The sequence below is a fragment of the Alexandromys fortis genome, unplaced genomic scaffold, assembly GCF_014885135.2.
Source record: "Alexandromys fortis isolate MF-2015 unplaced genomic scaffold, M_Fortis_MF-2015_v1.1 scaffold_39, whole genome shotgun sequence".
NCBI lineage: Eukaryota > Metazoa > Chordata > Mammalia > Rodentia > Cricetidae > Alexandromys > Alexandromys fortis.
Window position 1 is genome coordinate 3260046 of NW_026067918.1, and position 19676 is coordinate 3279721.

The 19676-nt window shown below is 49.3% G+C and overlaps 1 long non-coding RNA gene across 1 annotated transcript; it reads right to left on the bottom strand.

Moving 5' to 3' along the window:
• Positions 1 to 4451: 4451 nt before the first annotated feature.
• Positions 4452 to 16698, bottom strand: LOC126500476 (uncharacterized). The gene is made up of 3 exons (XR_007591361.1): positions 16634 to 16698; positions 8253 to 8419; positions 4452 to 5546 (listed from the first exon to the last, which is right to left on the bottom strand). It is a non-coding gene; the product is annotated as an uncharacterized lncRNA (long non-coding RNA).
• Positions 16699 to 19676: the final 2978 nt, after the last annotated feature.

The following is a 19676-nucleotide window of genomic DNA, read 5'->3' on the forward strand; positions in this document are numbered from 1 at the left end:
GGGGGAAATGGCTCCTGACAGTGCTGAGTACAAGATTTCCTTCAGGGTTAAAAAGATGCTAAAGAACTAGGGGAAACTGGGCACAGCTGCACAAGTCTATCCTTCTGGTACTCAGGAGGTGGAGACAAGGGGGAGCACAAGTTCAAGATCACAGCTTCCAACTTTTGCTACCTAAAGGGTATGAGGCCATCCTGGGCTACATGAGACCCTGTCAAACAAACAAGCCAGAAGCGCTGGCTGGATGGCTCAGCAGGTAAAGGGGCTTGCCACCAAAGCTAACCACTTAATGTTGATCTTGGAAAGCCGCATGATAAATGAAAACAGACCCCCAAAAGTTGTCTTCTGACCTCCATGTGTGTACTGGGCATATGCATGCCCCTGCCCTCAAAAAAGGTAACAAATATGAATTTTAAAAAAATAATGTAAGTTTCTTTTTTTAATTTTATTTTATGTGTATGAATTTTTTGCATGCATGTATGCATACATTCAGACATACATGTATGCATTCATGTAGATGCAGGTATATCTGTGAATCACCTGTGTGCCTGGTGCTCCCAAAGGCCGTAAGCAGAAGAGGGTGTCAGATCTTCAGGGAGAAGAGCTCTTAACCCCTGAGTCATCCATCCCTCATACCTCTAGAATAATGTTTTAAAGCAGAATTGGAGGGCCATAGCAATGAGGGGACGTTTGTCCCCAGCACCAAAGCCTCATGCCACCCAGTCTTGCCTCCAGTCTTCCCATGATCTCCCAGGATCTGGGCTGAGCTTCAGCTGGACAGAAGTGAATGAGGCCAGTGAGGACCCCCCCACACTCCCACCCCTGATCATGGAGGGCGCTAGGAGAGCGTGTTATTACCTTTGGTCTTTGGGGCAGTGTGACAGTCCTCAGGTTCAGTACAGCTCATAGCCTGGGGGAGGCGGCCCTGCTACATATGGTGGCTCTCAGGCTAGCGTAGTTCCTGACGGCCATCGCTGTCTTCTGATGGGACTGTGTAGCCAGGCCACCAAAGAGACCACAACCTGAGGCTTCTATTCGATAAGTTAGGCTCACCCTCCAATCTGAGGCTGGCAAGGGTGACTTTCCCCAGAATAAGCTCTCCCAGGAAAGCCAGAGACCAGGAGGAACAGAGAAGGGAGTTGGCAAGCCAGTGCCCATAGCTTCAGGTCAGGTTCTCTACAGAGCCTCTTAGGCCCATCAGGTAGAGGTCAGAAGTCATGTTCACACACACCACCCTCCCTCCAGGCAGACGGAATTTCCCAAAGCACAAGCAAGCCTTGGAGTCCTGTGCCAACCCACTCTTCCACGTGGAGACTATGAGCATTCTGTTGAGAGTGAGCCAGGGCACTGCTTATGAAATTAGGCAGCTGCCACTCTGATGTCTGACTCCAGCTGCCTATCAGTGAGACTGCTTCTCCCTGGAGTTGCTGGGACATCATCCCCTTTGAATGTACCTCCTAGCTGTGAGGAGGCACAAACTGACCAAGTGGGAGAGTAGGTGGACTGACCCCCAAGCAAAGCACTGAATTTGTGGGCCTTTGTTGGCATGATGAGCAAATCCTCCATCTCTGTGCCTCCATTTTTTCCCCCTGCAAAACAGGCACAACACAGTCACTCCCTTAGGGTGTCCTTTAGAGAACCAAGTCAAGAAACACTTGCCCAGCTGTAGATGGAGGCTGACTGTTGTTTCCTGGCTGCGCAGACCCAAAATAATCACACAGAAACTGTATTAATTAAAACGCTGCTCGGCCTACTAGCTCGGGCTTCTTATTAACTAGCTCTTGCATCTTGAATTAACCCATTTCTATCATTTTGTATTTTGCCATGAGGCTCGTGGTTTGCCGGCATAGCGCATAGACATCTTTCTCCTCCAGTACATGGCTTCTCTCTAACTCTAAATTCTTTCCTCTGCTTAGAATTCCTGCCTTGCTCTATTCTGCTAAGCCACTGACCAAAACACACCTACAGAAAGACTTCCCACACCACCCAGCAGGGCACCTTTAATCCTAGCACTCTAGAAGCAGAGGCAGGCAGTCCTCTGTGAGTTCAAGGTCAACCTGGTCTACAGAGTGAGTTCTAGAAAAGCCAGGACTGTAACACAGAAATCCTGTCTCAAAAAAAAAATTAAAATAAAATAAATCAAAGAAGAACCAGCCTAGCCTTCTTGCAGGTGGCCCCTGCAAAGCTACCACGAGTTTTTGTTTTGTGTTGTGGGAGGATTTTTGAGCTAAATGCACCAAGAAGCTTGAAGGTTTGCTCACACCAGCATGAACATGACACCCAGCAGGGGGCAGCAGACAGACCAAAAGGACCACAATGAAAAGAGCAGACTCTGCTGGTCAGAAGAGGTGAGATCCAAATACCATGCAGAGCTGGGAAGGCATCTCCTTCAGAGAAGTCATCTGGTGGGGTCACCGAGATGATGACCACGTCACACTGCCTGGTAGGTGACAGACAGAGAATCCGGTTCAATCACCCATCCTCCCAGCTAATGATGAAAATCATCTTCAGTGCCATCTACCATGGTTCTGACTTGAAAGTTTAGGGGCAAGCATCCCCTAATCAGGAAACCCCAGATCCACAATGCACTAAGATCAAAGGTAGCCATGGGGGTGCACACTTCTGTGATTCCATACTCCAGAATTGGCTGAGGCAGGAGGATGCAGGGTTTCAGGCCAACTTGTCTTTAAAAAAAATGTGGAGGGGGGAAAGCTGGATGATGGCTCTGTGTGTAAAATGTTCTCACACGTGCATGAGGACCTGCGTTCTGATCCCAGGCCTCATCTGTAATCCTAGAGCTCCAACAGAGACAGACACCCAGGGCAGACGAGCCTGGTGTGCTGTATGGGCAGCAAACAAGAAAAAGATCCTACCTCAAACAGGGTGGAAGGCAATGCCGTCTGTCCTACATACACACATGAACACACACACACATACACGCACACACACCCTCCACATACATGTAGACACACACATGAACACACACATACATGCACACACACTCTCCACATACATGTAGACACACACACAAAGTAAATAAATAACTTTAAACAACAACAGAAACCCCATATGATTCTAATCAGAACTGGTTTGAGTGCTGAGAAGATGTGGCAAGCAGAAATTCTGCATCATGAAACTGTGACACACACAAAATTATCAACAACACTGTTCTACATTACTTTTAGGCCATGTGTGTTAAGGGGTATAGGCCAGAGAGGTACGTTTCTCCTTAGACTTGCATCTCACTATTTGCATGCAAATATACTAAAATCTGGGGGGGATGGAGAGGGAGGGAGGGAGGGAGGGAGAGAGAGAGAGAGAGAGAGAGAGAGAGAGAGAGAGAAAAACACAAACACATCTAGTTCTGAGCATTTCAGATGTTGCATGCACTTCTCACCCCCACCCCCCCAGTGGAAGTTCAGGCATGGAAGTGAAGGCAGGACTTCTTCCCCTCTCCAACTTGCACCCAGGATTCCTGAAGTGCTAGGAAGTAGCAAAGCCCCCGCCCTAATGAAGGCTTAGCAGAGAGGAGGAGGATGGGATGGAAGGAGAGGATACATGCCTGGCAGGCTCTAAGGTTAGGGATGTCAGGCCCCCTCTTGGTCCTGGACTTCTTGATTTCTGCCTCTGTGATCACCAGCATCGAGGATAACAACCTGGGGATCGGAATCACCCTCCTCTAGGGCAGCCCAGTGAGGAGCTCCTGAATGAAAGACCAAGTTTGAGTTCAAAGGCGGCCACAGAAACTTCGCAGGGACATTCAGGCAAGGCGCCTGGAAGGGGTAATGCAGTAGGTGTGAGGCCCAGTGTAGCAGGCTTTCAACCGCTTGTGGCCTACTTAGACACAGAGCCCCCGAGTTATAGAACCCTGCTTCCCCACGGCTAGAGCTCCTGTACCCCTCCGGAACAGTATTTTGGTACATCTACCAGACCAGCGTGTGCCAGCTCTGACTCAGGGCACACCCACTGTCCCACCCAGCGCTGGAAGGCAGCACAGGTTCCAGCGCCCCCGGATCTCCTCTGGGAATAGAGGGAACAGGCCTGGGCCTGGAGCAGTGGGTGTCAAGGTATCACTGGGCCCCTGCGTGGGCCGGATGGCTGTGGGAATCCGAGGGGATTATGTGGTGGTTTGGCAATGCTGTAAGGCAGACTCCACGCCCACTAAAACCTTTGGAGCAGAGGGGCCCTTGTTTTTAGGTGAGTTCAGTTCTGAAGGGGGTGGACACAAGTCGCCAAGCCAGGGCTTTCTTAGTTGCATCTGTTCCTGACCCTCTGGGGTAGACTAGTGGCGTCCTCCAAAGGAAAATTCAGTGAGGACTTCCACAGTCAGGGATGCCCGCCCCCACCCAGGCAAGGCTGAGCTGCTGGTGCCATCTGCAAAAAAAAAAAAAAAAAAAAAAAAAAAAAAAAAAAAAAGTCACCTAGTGACATGACCAGACCTTGGAGCAGATCAAAGGAAGCCATAGGGGCAGCACCCCACTGCCAGTTCTTCCAGCCCAGGACTGCCTGGGGCTGCCTGGGTGAAAGAGCTGGAGACAGTGCTCTATTAATCCTCTTGCTTGTGGGCCACAGCATCTTTGGCCTCCTGCTTAGACCTCCAGGGCCAACAGTCCTGTTCTAACATCAGTATCCAGGCTTTGCAGGCTGTGGATGTGTTGTTGTGGTGCAAATACCAAAGTGCTTGGGGAGGTCTGGAAGCCAAAAGGGCCTCAAAGCCCTGGGAAGAGTTCCTTCCCTGTGGGGCCCAGGAGCCAATGCATATCTACGGCAGGTGGAATTGGGGTAGGGGCACCTGCGGGGTCCCTAAAACAGGCGCTGTAGGTGAATATGAGTGAACAGTGAGGGACAGACTCACAGACAGAGAGAGCATCCCCTGGACACTCACCACTCCCTTCCACAGTACCGAAGGCCAGCAGCTGGCTAGGTCTGCCTGTCTCTTCTTCCATGCCTTCTAATGGCCGGCAATGCAGTCTGTTTGGTCTGCCCTGTCCCCTGCATGGCACCTTCCTCGGCTTAGTGGGTTTTCCTGATGTGAAGACAGGCCTCTGAGGACTCCTAAGTCCCCGGGCAGATGGGAAGGCAGAGTGTGTGCAGAGCAGCAGCAATTACATGCTCCACCCTGAGATGGGGTGCTTTGTGGTAGGAACCTGTCCAGGCAAAGGCCTTATCCGAAAGATCAGGCAAATTACTAGGTAGCCATCAGAACGGAGTCTAGGCACAGCCGTGTGCGCAACAGACACCTTATTAGGCTAATTATGGGCTCTTGGGCCTACTGGTACCGAGTGGATGGAGATATAAACTCAAGGTCAGCCAAGGGAGCAGCACCACGGCTTTCCTCAGGAAGCTAGCTTGCCACCGGTCCTCAGGATGAGACCCACGGCAGAAAGAGGGAAGAAATGGGGGAGGAGGGATTAGGCTATACCACTTTAGAAGTCTATAGACGCCCCCCCCGGGGGGGGGGCTCTGGTTCTCTTCTTCCTTCCAATTCATCTGTAGCCTTCATCTTCTGACATCTTGGATGGTCAGGACCTGCTGGCCACGGACATAGTCTGTAAAAAGGATGACAGGGCCGGAAGGCGGTTAAGAACATTCATTGGATTAGATTCCCAGAACCGGCGGCTCGCAAACCGTCTGTAACTCCAGTTTCAAAGGGTCAAGTGCTCTTAGTGGGCAACAGACACACATGTGGTATGCAGACATACGAGCAGGCAAGAACGCCCACACGCCGAAAAGACTGTCATTTAAAATATTGGCACGATGGCAAAGATGGTGCATGCACAAAGATCAGCCTCGCATCGCACATGTATTTGCTCACCTAGAGCTGGAAACAGATACTCCTGTTTCACGAACTGTGAAATAAGAGAGAACGGTGTGGCTGGCGGATGTTAGGTGATTTGCTAGCAGCTGTCGGAGCTAGAAAATCAAGACGCAGCCTTGGCCCTAACAGGGAGGCAGGCCCAAGAACCACCCACCACGGAAGAGCTGGGTGGGAAGTGGCTCCAGGGAAATGCTGAGAAGGTAAAGTTTGCAGGGCCTCAGCTGAGTGTCTCAGGTTGTCACCAGCAGCAGAAGGGTCCGTTCCACGGGGTGTGGCCACGAACTCCAGGGCTTTTGAGATCTGGTATCTAGGCTCAGAAGGGGCTGCACACCATCATGGGCTTGAGTATCTGTCCCTAGCAGCTCTCTGGGACTTGATGTCATGGGAACACCACCTGCCAGAACATCATAGAGCCTAGAGTGCATGTACTGTACTTATGGGGACCGGAAGGACCCTGTGTCACTCACTCTGTCCTCCGAGTGCGGCCTGATGCCTCTAACAGCAACCCCTCCACCACACTTGGCTCGCCTCCTGCCCTGTAGTTCCTAATCCGGCTTGCACAGAGGCCTGCTGCACCATCTGTCACCTGGCACACCTTCTCCCCTAGCAAGCATGTCATCCTGCCCTCCTCTAAGCCAGCACTTTCCGGGACAGGGTCACCTGGAAGACAGGACTAAGGACCCAGCTACACTTCCAGGAGGGTCCACCAGACTGTGACAAGGCCAAAGTCAGGACCAAACTAAAGGGCCTTGTCAGAGACCCACAGGTCCCCTGGGTATTAAAAACAAAAACAAACAAAAGAAAAACAGATCTGGGGTATCTTTTTTTTTTTTTTTTTTTTTTTTTTTTTAAGGAAGACTCACTCATATCAAGGTCCCTTCAAATGACCTAACAGGCTCAACTGGCCTTGCCATTGCTACTTTCTGTCTTCATGAAACAAAATGAAGAGGCATGGAGTTATTTTATGGTGTTAAAAGTCAGTAGCCATACCTGGCACGTGGGGGAAATAGCCTAGCTCCTTCCTGGGTTTGTGGACTCAAAACCTGTCTTGTGCAATCCCTCCAAAGGTTGCTGATACAGTCTTTAGGGACCTCAAGAGGATTCCTTTCCCCTTCCCTGGGGCCTGTCCCCGACTTTGATGCCTCCTTCTCTTCCTCCTGAGCCCAGCAGCCCCAGGACTTACTACAAAACTCCGCAATGTCTCCTTTTGTCTGACACATACCGGTTAACCATGGCTGTCCTCTCTTTCAATGTCTCCCTCCAGAATTGCGACCTAGGTGTGCAGGTAAACAGGCTCAGAACTCATCCTGGGCTCATAGCCAGGCTGCATCACAGACTAGTCCCCCTGTCTCCGTTCCTTATTTGTCAGATGTAGCAGAAGCTCTGAGATAGAGCAGAACAGGGCACTGTGCAAGCCCTGGACCACCAGAGCCAGACGCTACATGGAGCTGGGGAGGTGTCTACTGTATAGACTCAGATCTTTCCAGACGATACAGGTTGGGAGCCCTGAGCCTCTTGCCCGTTTCACCTAACATCTGTGTGAATGGGACACGCAGGCCAGCTCCCACCAACTAAGTATGCTCCAAGGAGAGCCAAGTCACTCCAGGTGCAAAGGCTCCAAGAGCTGCCCACTTTCCTGGAAGTTCCTCATCCTCCCCACAACCTCACCCTCTCTGTGTGTCCTGTGTCCCCCATTAAGCTTCTCCTTTGCTTCTGAAGCCCACAGACCTTGGTCCTTCCCCTCAGCCTAGTGCCAACTCTATGCCTCTCCTGGCTCTTAGTGAATTGTCCCTGGATCTCCATGACAAAGCCTGAGGTCTGTCCTAGTTTATTTTTGCCACTATAACAAAAATAACTGGGATTGGATGATTGATAAAGAATTGAGGGTTGTCCAGTTTTCAGTTCTTGAGGCTAAGAAGTACGGGTGCATGGCATTGGCATCTGGTGAAGGCGAGCTTGCTGCACCAGGACGTGGTAGGGCATCCTGATGAGACAGACGAGGAACTAGCTTGCTTGTCTCTTTCCCCTCTTTGTAAGGCCACTCATTTGGTCCCCATTATCTTCCAGAGAGCCTTCTTTCAAACAATACTGACAGGAAATTTTCCAATAGATCTATTCTAGAGGCAGTCTTTTGGACCATGGAGAGGGCTGATCCTGCACTCGCTGACAGTGCACCTTCTTTACCCACCCTCCCAGCCATGGCCACAGGTCTAGGCTGTGGTTCATGAGTCACAGTCCCAGCTCTCCTCCTAATGAGCTGCAGTTGGCCAGGCACATTAGTGAGCCTGGATTTTTCTCACCCGGAGACCAGTGCTTCCCACGTGACCAGTGTGTTCCTGAACCCCATGGGTATGTATGTCCTGACTACCTATGAGGGTAGCAGAAGGCTTCCACATTGGAGACATTACTGTGCACAGACGTGGGCAGCCATACTCACCACAAGAAGAAGATAAACACATAGCCTATCATCCCAGCACCCAGGGCTCAGGCAGGAGGATCCGGAATGGAACTGTCACTCTCTGCTACTTGGTTGCAGATGCACTGTAAACCAGCCATCTCCCGCTGCTGCACCAAGACTCTTCCCCATGATGAACAGGCCCAAAACTGTGAACAAAAACAAGAGTACTGGGGCTTAGCAAGAAACCTGACACTAGAGAAATTCCCAGGAATCCACAAGCTAAGACCCCAGCTAAGACCCTAAGCAACAGAAGAGAGGGCACCCGAGCTGGCCTTACCCTGTAGTCAGATTGATGATTACCTTAAAATGTCACCATAGAACCTTCATCCAGCAACTGATGGAAACAGAGGCAGAGACCCTCAGTGGAGCACTGAGCTGAGCTCCCAAAGTCCAGTTGAAGAGTAGGAGTGAGAATATGAGCAAAGAGGTCAAGACCATGATGGGGACATCTACTGAAACAGTTTACTCAAGCTAATGGGAGCTCACCAACTCCAGCTGGACAGGGAAGGAATCAGCATAGGACAGAACTAAACCCTCTGAATGTGGGTGACAGTTGTATAGCTGGGGCAGACTGCGGGGCCAGCCTCAGTGGCACCAGAATTTATCCCTATTGTTGGTGCTGGCTTTTTGGTAACCCATTCTCTTTGGATGGATACCTTGCTCAGCCTACATATAGTAAGGAGGGCCTTGGACCTTCCCCAAAGCAATGTGCCTCACCCTGTCAGAGGAGTGGATGGGGGGGAGGGGGCTGAGGTGGGATGGTGGGTGAAGGGAATGGGAGGAGGGGAAGGAGTGGGAACTGGGATTGGTATGTAAAATCTGGGATTGGCATGTAAAATGAAAAAAGATAGTTTGTTTTCTTTTAAAAAAATAAATTAAAAAAATAAAAGGTAATTCAAGGAAGAAAAAAAAACCAGATTCTTCCTTAAGTTACTTGAGGGTTTGGTCCTGGTGGCAAGAAATGTAACTAGTTAAACAAACAGCCACAGAAAGCTGCTGGCTGGTAGTGAGGGAAGCCCTAAGAGCTTCAGGCTTGCCTATGGGGTCAGGTTCTTCCAGAGCAGGGCAAAGAGCAGCCAGCAAGGCTGGGGAGTGTCCCTAGGGAGCAAGCTGCCAGTGCAGCCTATACCACAAGCCAGGAGGCTGGGTGAGGTAAAGAAGGAAAGATGGGACAAACCCATCCTCAGAGGGCAGCGGGTCCCTGTGTGTGGGTGCTCAGAACTGCTGTGCCAGATGGGATGTCATTCCGAGCCGTGGCAATGGTTATGGGTGACATTTTAAAGTGATTCCTTCAGCTATGCTACAAACAGACCTAAGTCACAGCTAGGCCAGGTGTGGTGACACGGACCCGTAATCCCAACAGTTGGAAAGTAGAAGCCAGCCAGAGCTATCTTCGACTGTTTCAAAAGGCCCAAAACAAAACAGACACAGGAAGGTTACTGTGACCAAGTGCCCATGGCAAGACAACCCCAACCGAACAGCCTGGGGTGTCCCTAGCCCAGGAGCCAGACCCTGAACCCAACTCCCAGACACCCGACTCAACCACTTTCCTCCACTTTGATGTCTTCAAAGGGATTGGTGCACAAATCCTGAGCTGGCTGCATGCAGCATTAAAAAGTTTGTAAATGAATATTTAGTCATTAAAGTTACAACCGCAAAGGCCTAGTTCTTCCCTAAGCTTTTAAATTCAACCTGCCCATGCTTTTGCTTTGTAGAGCTGTTATTTGCTAGGGGCAAGGGAGCTACTCGGCTGTGTTTGGTATTCACATATTTGTTGATGAAATTAAAGATATTAAACTGTATTTGTGCATTTAATTTTTAGCAGCTTTGTATGCCTCCCAGTATTCTCGGTGACAAGAAGAAATAAAACAAACCTCATAAATATTAAAATACAGTGTTCCAGCTTGGTGGTGGTATCACACATCTTTAATTCCAGCCCCTGGGAGGCAGAGACAGGCAGGTGGATCTCTGGGAGTTTGATGTCAGCCTGGTCTTCAGAGTGAATGAGTTTCTGAACAGCCAGAGAAACCCTGCCTTGGGGGGGGGGGGCAAAGAAACACAGTAACCCATGTTCTCCAAGGTTCTACTAATTTATATGAATTTCGATTTTGAGTGGAAAAAAAATCTTAGCTCTAATTGTTCAATCATTACTTTAAAGTTGGGTTCCAAGGCTGGCCTTTGATTCTACCAAACCAGGCTCTCTTAAGCAAGAAAGCAAGACTTGCGCGTCATGTTTAGCAAGATTAAATGGAGGCTCCTCTGCTCATGGCTGGAGAACCGTTCGGTGACTTTTACACTAACTTTCCATTCTCCGCTGATACTATCTAAAACTCAAGCAACCCCACCCAGCCCCCAGTCAGAGGCTAAGACCATCTCACGATTGCTTGACCATTCTCCCATGGGGCAGGAGAGGGCTTACAAGTCACCTTGTTCATCCATTGCTCAAGTTTGCAATGCCACGTGCTTGCAAGTCCCTTCATTCCTGGACCACTTCCCAGCCTTCCTCTTTGTCAGCAGAACCAAGAGGTGACCAAAGTCCTCTGGATGACTCCAGGGGACACCTGCCTGCAGCTGCTTTACAGTGCTAGTCTGAGCCCTCGTAATATGTCCCTGGCGGACTATCTTTACAAGTCAACTATGACACCTGAGTCCTCGCTCACCCAGGACAGATGTGCAGCAGCAGGGTCATGATGGCAGGGACAGGATGGGAGGGTGCCCCAGACAGAGTCTCTGTGGGTACTGAATGCACATCTATGGGAGAAGGTTCCGTTCAAAATTCCTCCATGGGCAGCCTCCTGGAGCCAGAGGTTAGCAAATATAGGCTCTAGTGCTTTGAGAAGTACCCCGTGCACCCCCTCACACATACACCCCTGCGCGTTTCTCTGGCGGCCAGAACTGGTGTCTCTTTCACTTCAGCCTCTTGTGGCACGCGGAGAGCAGTGGGACATTCTGCATGCCCAGGGAAATGGGGTGTGGAGAAGGTCACCCATGAACACTGGTCACAACTGTTGGGGTAGAAGAGCAGAGGCCTTCCTTCAAGGCTGGATACAGGAAGGACAGGCAGGAGACGACTGGCTCCTAATACAGATGCCAGGGCCCAGGCTCACAGCATCCTGTTAAAAGCTCTGAGAAGACAACAGCTAAAGCTGGTACATTCCAGAAGGTAGAGGGGTTCCCCTGAACCAAGACCCTGAGACCAGAATACTGGCTCTCTAGAAGTATAACTTGGGGGACTCTCCTCCTCTTCGCTTAATTTTATCAAATTATTTTTTATATTATTAAGTGCAACTTGATATTAAAACTGGAGATAAAATGTACACCCTCACCCCCAGGGGAAAAATAAAGCAAAAGCACAATAAGGATCATTTTGTATCCATTAGGATGATGTTTTGGAAGAATAGACCACAGCTAGTGTGGGGAACATGAGGGGGCAAGACCTCACAGACATGGTTCATGGCTTGGGAACTGGCCAGGAGGAAACTGTCTGCGAACTCCTCAAATGGTTAACTCCGAGCTATCACGTGACCCATTAAGTCCATGCCCACGTATGTACCTAAGAAGTCAAATGTGTCCACACAAATGTGTGCCAGGAATTTTCTCATAATTCCATTCATAACAGCCCCAGAGGAACGACCCATCATTCACCAGGTATTCTGTGGATCTTTTAAAAGGTATGTCCTTTAAAACCACAAAGATGAGCACTCAGCGGTAAAGGGGGATGGGTTCTGACATGCTACAACTTAGGAGAAGCCAGACACTCAAGGCCGTATTCTGGAATTCTACTGCAGCCCTCAGAGAGGTAAATTCAGGGAGCTAGATCGAGCGGTAACAGAAACGTATGGCTTCTTTTTGAGTATGTTCTGTAGTGATGGTTGTGTCTAGGATATGCTGAAATGCACAGAAACACATGCATAAAACAGTTGAGTTATTATGACGTTCTTGTAGTTTTCTACTACTGTGATAGAAGATTCTAACCAAAAGTAACTTGGGGAGGAAAGGGTTTATTTGGCTTACAGATTCTTGTCACAGACCATCATTGAGGGAAGCCAAGATAAGAACTCAAGCAGGAACCTGGAGGCAGGAACTCAAGCAGAGACCCTAAAGGAAAGGAACACTGCCTGCTGACTTGCTTCCCACTGGATTGCTTAACTATCTCTATTAAATAGCCCAAGTCCACCTGCCTATAGCTAGCACCACGGTAATGGGCTAGGCCTGCTTACATCATTAGCAGTTAAGAAAATGGTCCTCAGACATGCCTACAGACCAGTCTGATGGAGGTGATTCTTTAGGTGAGTTTCCCTCTTCCTGTGTGGCTCAATCTGTGTCAAATTAACAAAGACTATATATATATTATACCACCAGTCCCTCCCCTCTATCTACACCCAAGGACTTCTTTTTACAAAAGCAAGCAGAGGACAAAGACAGGCAGGCAGGCAGGCAGACAAACAGAGAGACAGAGACAGATAGCCAGATGGATAATTTAGCTGGGTATTGAAGTCAGGGTTTTCCACACATGCTAGGCAAATACTTTACCTCTGCAATATATAGTTCTAGCCGTGTGTGTGTGTGTGTGTGTATGTGTGTGTGTTACTTTGTCATTCTCCCATGGGGCAGTGGAGGCAGGGACAGATCATCCTTTATGCATACGTCATGCAAGCTAAATGTCCTGGGCTGTTTAAGGCCCTGAAGATGGGATCTGGCCCCTCCCATTTGAGACTCAGTCATGTTTATCTCAAAAATGTCCTCCAAATCCCTGTGCTAGTCAGGTTAGACATTGACTCTGTGACAAGAGAGAGCGCAACGAAACAACCCATGATTGGCGCTGCTCTCTCAAGGACGGCTTCTGTATGTCTTCAGCACAGGTTACTATCAGTCTCGTGATACAGAGGCAGCGGTAGTAAAAGCAGCCAATGGGTGCTCCTCCATGGAGAAGCCAGGGAGGCCTTTCTTTTAGAAGTGTCTCGATAATAACTCCAATGTGGAAGTTTTGACAGGGCTTCCTTGGTTGATTTCTAGGGGATTTGTACATGTGTAGCTATTTATCTGCTGCTTTGGATCGGCTATATATTGTCATTCGAAACCAGAAGCGTGGTTATGCTGGATAGTTTCACGTGCCATATAAAGACTGTCTTGTGTTTTCTGTAAGCCCTAACTGGGTATTTACAAAACCTCATACTTAAACAGCGTGACATTACCCTGTGTGTATAGTTTGGAGTCACCTTTCTTAAGGTGGTATTACACAACACTGTTGTGTAGGTCAAGTGGCTGTCTTCCTAAGACCGCCTGCACCTGCTTATAAAAAGACCACGGCAAATGGTTTTGTCGAGTGTAGGTGTTCCTTCAGCAAAGGAGGGAGTAAGGAGGTCACTGGCCCCCTCCCATCTGAGTGCCCAGCCTCTCCTCCCAGCCAGCTGTATGCAATTCTCTTCTCATCACACACACCCTCATGCTTTTCAAAAGGATATAAGCTGGAAAAAAAAAATGAGGGGCAGGGAAATTAACCCATATAGCTATGGGGACGCCTTCATGCATGCTGGGTAAAGATTTTCCGATGTAATTGCTCTTGGGTCATTCAGGCTCCTCAGTGACCATGCCCAATAAACTCATTAGTTCCCCAGTGTGAACTCTGAAAAAACAAAGGGAGTGGCTGTCTGAATTGAATCTGGGAGATGCGGGGATCCTATGGGGACCCACGATGGGGGTGGTCTCTTTTACCACGAAGCTGAGCTCACCGCAAGCGGACAGCAACCGTGGAGTTTGCCACCATTTTGGCTGATGACCTCACGATGATCGAAGTAACCACGTGACTTGGCACTCTTTTTGGCTAATGATTTCAAAGAGACGGCCATTTACAAAGGTTTTCAACTGCTAAGTCATCTCTCCAGCCCATGTTTTGTTTTAACTTTGACACAGACACAGTTTTGGTTTTTTTGTTTGTTTGTTTTGAGACAGAGTTTCTCTGAGTAACAGCCCTGGCTATCCTGAAACTCAAATTGTAGACCGTGCTGGCCTCGAACCCACAGAAATCTGCCTGTCTCTGCTCCCCAAGAGCTGGGATTAAAGGTGTGCCCCACCGCCCGGCTGCCGCAGATTTTGTATGATGTATTTACTGGCTCCTCTTGGGAGTTTTTCCAGCCCTGTGGCTTGAACACAGGCTGGCTAACAAGGGGAGCAAATGCTTGGGATCTGTGGTGGCCTAGGGCTGGGTATCGATAAGACACAGACCCTAAGAGGGACTCAAGAGATAAACTGCCAGGGGCCACACAAACTGCTGTCAGTGGGCATCTGCTGCAGCCAAGGTAGGACCAGCCTACTGGGTAGGAGGCTGGAGGAGGCCCTGCTGAATCTTAATCCCCGCTCTTTCTGCCTGATGTCTCCACACTTTTTTGTTTTGTTTTGTTTTTCGAGACAGGGTTTCTCTATGTATCAGCTCTGGCTGTCCTGGAACTTGCATCATAGATGAGGCTGGCCTCGAACTCATGGAGGCATGTGCAACCACTGCCCGGCATCTCCAAGCCTATTCCTCCTTTGCTCTACACTAGTCTGCTCTGGTCCTTGCCTCATGGCATGCTGGGTACCCTGGCTTTTGCTTTTACCTTTCAGTTACAACAGAAAGCGGGGGAAGAGAAGAACAGCCCAATGCTACCACCCTCTGAGCCTTTTTGTTATTTCTGTTTGGTGCTCTCTAGATTACTGGATCTTAAGTCTAATGGACATGTGGTGAATTTCAAATAAGTCACTCAAGCATAATCTATATCTAAATATACAAGCCATATGCATATGTTATTATGTACAATAAGAACACACATGAGATCAGGGAGAGACTACCCTTTCTAGATCACCTGGAGCAACACATACCTTCCTCTCCCTTCCACCTGCCAGAAATTTTCAAGGTTTCTATCTGACTAAGAGACCTGCTACTTTCTCAGTAGCTGAGATGCACCGGGGTCCCACTCCCCTCTACAGGACAGGAGAGCTCCCTGTAGTTTACATCACTACATACAGCATGACCATAAAGCCATCATTTAGGTTTGGGGAATAGGAAAAAGTTATTTCTTCTTCACACAGGCACCTCTCGCCTGGATCTGCCCATAGACCAGCAGGGTCCATCTCTTCAAGGGCAGAGATTCTCACCTTGATCCATCCTACATATGAGGTTAAAAGGAAACTAATAGACTTCTCATGGTCCCCATTGGCTGGGCTCCTGGATAACTGGAGCAAATAAAACCCCCAAACACTCAGGGAGAACATTAGTCTTTTTCTCCACCTACAAAACTTTTCTGTAGATAAGAGAGGAATTCCACCTCACTCACATAGCATGTTCCAAGGATGGCATTGCAGGACTGTTTTCGTTCTAAAGCCTTATCATCTGTAAAGTTCTTATCGTGGTCCTTACTTACTTACATCAACCCTCCTCTGGTGGCTCTAACTGATGCCCCTTTTACATCAACCGTTTTTCCATCTTGGAAGCAGTTAGAATGGTCTGCATCTCCAAGACCCTTAGCAGCAGTTAGGATGACCTCTGAGAAGGGGGAATAAGGACACTAGTAGTTAGACGATCCTTGATAAATGTACGGCTGGGAGAGGTAATAAAAAAGGGCAAATTTCCAAGATACCTGGCTTCTTCCTCATCTGAGACAAAAGTCTAGCAACTTACAATGAAAGCCAGGCAGGTCCCTCCCTGTTTCCTTGCCCCTTCTTCTGGCCTATAGGTCCCCCTGCTAGTGCCAATAAGTTCAAGGCCAAATCGGGACACCACAGTTGTGGGCCAATCAGCTAAAAGGTCAGTTTGTCCTTGCTCAAACTGACCAATCCAAAATTAGGAGGACAAAGACCATTCTTCTGTTTGGACCCATGGTAAGAAAACCCACAATGTTCCCATTGGACTAGCCACCATAGCTCCCCAGGTTTGGAGCCTGGCCCAGCTGTAGCAAGGAAACTTTAGAACAGATCTACCCGATTCAAGATCAGCTTGACAAACAGAACCAGACGTCCTGACCATTGCCAGCTGACTTGGGCTCTCCTCTAGGGACCATGCTCTTCCATCCCTATGGTTCAAAACTGGTTTGAGATGGGATACAAAGACTTGGGGCTGCAGAAGCTTCCTCCTCTGCTGGGCTCTTGGTTCCCTCCCAGTCTGGCTCTTCCCCTTACCTACTTCCTCTTTAGTATAGTCATACTTACTTGTTTGTTTGTTTGTGTTTTTTGGAGACAGGGTTTCTTTGTGCAGCCCCTGGCTGTCCTTGGAACTAGCTTTGTAGACCACACTGGCCTCAAACTCATACAGATCCTTTTGTTTCTGCCTCCAGAGTGCTGGGATTAAAGGCACGGGCCACCATCATCACCCAGCTCATACTTACATTGTTACCCTATCTTTTAAACTACTTCGAGAAGTTCCTCCTGGATCTCATCACCACCATCACCTGGTACAGACACAAAACAAAGTATAAAACTCTCACAGTCACTCTAGCCTGGTGAACCCCCAAAGGACATGTCCCCTGCCTGCAGAAAGTAGCCGGAAAGAAAACAGCACCCCACCCACACACTGAGACAATGGGGATGTTCTATCTGGAACTCACCAAGGCCAGCTGGCCTGGGACTGAAAAAGCCTGGGTTAAAACCGGACTCGCTGAACATAGGGGACAATGAGGACTACTGAGACCTCAAGAACAATGGCAATGGGTTTTTGATCCTACTGCACCTATTGGCTTCGTGGGAGCCTAGGCAGCTTGGATGCTCACCTTACTAGACCTGGATGGAGGAGGGTGGTCCTCGGACTTCCCACAGGGCAGGGAACCCTGATTGCTCTTTGGGCTGACGAGAGAGGGGGACTGGATTGGGGGAGGGGGAGGGAAAGGGGAGGCGGCGGTGGGGAAGAGACAGAAATCATTAATAAATAAAAAAAAAGAAAAAAAAGAAAACAGCACCCCCACTGTTTATATTTTTAAAGGGTATGAAATAAAGGAAAATGCTTTGGGATAATCCTTCTATAGACTGTGTAAATTATTCTGTGACTGGTTTAATAAAAAAGCCAACTGGCCAATAGCTGGACAGGATAAAAAAGGCTGGGCAGAAAAAACCAGACTAAGGACACTGGGAAAAAGGGCAGAGTCAGAGGAGTCGCCAGAGCCAGAGTTGTTGCCGGACAGATACAGAGAAGAAACAAGATGAGAGAGAGAGGCAACACCACATGGCAGAATGTAGACTAATAGAAATAGGTTAAATAGTAAGAGCTAGTTAGTAATAAGCCTGAGCTATCGGACCAAGACTTTATAATTCATATTAAGTCTCCATGTCAGTTATTTGGAAACTGGCAGGCAGGAAAGAAAAGTCTGTCTACAGAAAAATCACCCCCCCCACACACACACACAAAACAGGATCCTAAAATGAGACCAAGGAAACCTGCCACCCACAGCACCCCTGGAAACAGCTGGCCTGACCATGTGCCCCAGAGCCCAGGAGTTGCAGCTAATTTAGAGTCCTACCCTACAGTTTTGAAAAGCAGATTGTCCAGAAGAAGTCCTTGGATCTGGACTCCTGCTCCTGACTCTCAGTTACAAAAACTATGCTCAGATACCACCCCATGCTGTGGGGCGGGATCTTGGGGACCCACCTCCCAGAACAACTGGCTCTCTCCATAGAGGCAGATCTGAACTCTCATTCTTTAATTTCCCCTGGTGTTTATTTCATGCATTTTCTCAGACACCTACTACCACGAACAACCTTGTTTGCCTGCTGCCTCGTGTCTGTGAAGGTGAGCTCCTGGCAGAGGCACCTGGACCAAGGTTTAGTGCACACCCTGTGGTGGTTTTATACAGCTGCTGAAATTCCTCTCCGCGGGCAGGAGACACAAAGACAGGGTCTTCCATGGCTAGTTCTTGTTTCTTGATGCGTGGCTGTTTCCTCATCTGGAGGGCAGGTGGCTGAGGGGAGGAAATGAGTGCACAGACCCAGGACCCGGAGCTGTTACTAGCACACCTTGAGTGTCATTTTGGTCGCTTATGGCTACCCTTAGGGCCGCCCCAGCTGGAGTCTGCCTGGTGCCTGCCTCTGCTTCCCGCCTCTGCTTCACGGGTTCTCTTGTGTCTAGGAGGCATAAGCAGTTGCTGTGCAACCCCAAAGCACAACAGGGTTGGCTCTGGGGAACAAGGATCAGCAGACTACTGGTGGCCAAACACCCAGGAAGTGTAGAAGAAGGCTGAAAAGCCATGTCACCCATCCTCAGGCCAAGAAACCCTAAAGAGACTGGGGATAACAGCTTTCACGGTACAGTAGGGATTCATAGAAGACCTCCCTTGTGAGGAGCATGGGAGCTGAGCCTGCAAGAAGTGGGGTACACACCCCAACATCTACATTAGAAAGTGCTCAAGTTCCTAGTCCCAAAAAGCTGGTGACTCTTCCTGTAACACAAACTCCGGATTCTCTCTAGAAGACGGTTGAGCAGGATGGCTCAGTGGATAAGCATGCCTACTGCCAAGCCTGACTTTGAGTTTGAGCCCTGAAACCCAGAGTGGAGAAACAACTGAAAGCTCTTCCCTGACCTCCACAGGAACATACAAGAGGATGAGAGGGAGAAAAAGGACATTTTAAAAGGAAAGGGCCTGTGGGCCAGCGTCCAGCTGGTGAAGGCTAGCCAAGGCCCCAGGTAGAGACATGGGCATGCCGCTCTTGTTCCAGCGAGAGCTGAGCCCAGAGTGGCAACCGTGAGGTGGTGTGGCTTCCTCTCAGTGAAATGGAGGTGACAATTTACTCCTGTCCAACCCAGTGTGTAAGCCTCGCTGGACACACACACACACACACACACCCCACTCAGAACTATGAGGAACAGGCCACCTCTGCTTCGGAACCAGACCTCTGGAAGTATCTAGTGGGGGAAGACTGCACAAAGTCCAGGGTCTGGAGTCCCTCACTTTGAAACAAGGACTGACTACAGAGTTTCCACAATGTCCCCTCCTGGGATCACTCCACTCAGAGGCCGAGAAGACAGAGCTGCGGTAGCCTCGGGAGAGCCTGAATCACAGGAAGGGACTCATCCCAGGGCCACCTGCAGACCTGGAGGACAGAAGGTATGTGATCAGGGAGCAGAGGACCCTGGAGGGAATGGTTCCAAGGACTGGTGGGGTGAGGCTCAGGGACGGACAGGCTACAGGCTTGCTGAATCAGGAGGGCTCGGGCAGTTAAGGCAGGCCAGAAGGGGCGGAGGCTCAGCCCTCCTCCCAGGGTGGTCTGTGGCAATGCCTGAAACTTAAAAAGTGCTGAACTCCAGAAACGTCTCAGAGGTGAAGACTCCTGCTCCCAAGACTTCCGAGCTCCATCCTCCCTGATCCACAGTTGTCCTCTCACCAGCCCATGTCCCCCACACAAAGTAACTTAAAAAAAAAAACCCTGTAAACTTACAGACAC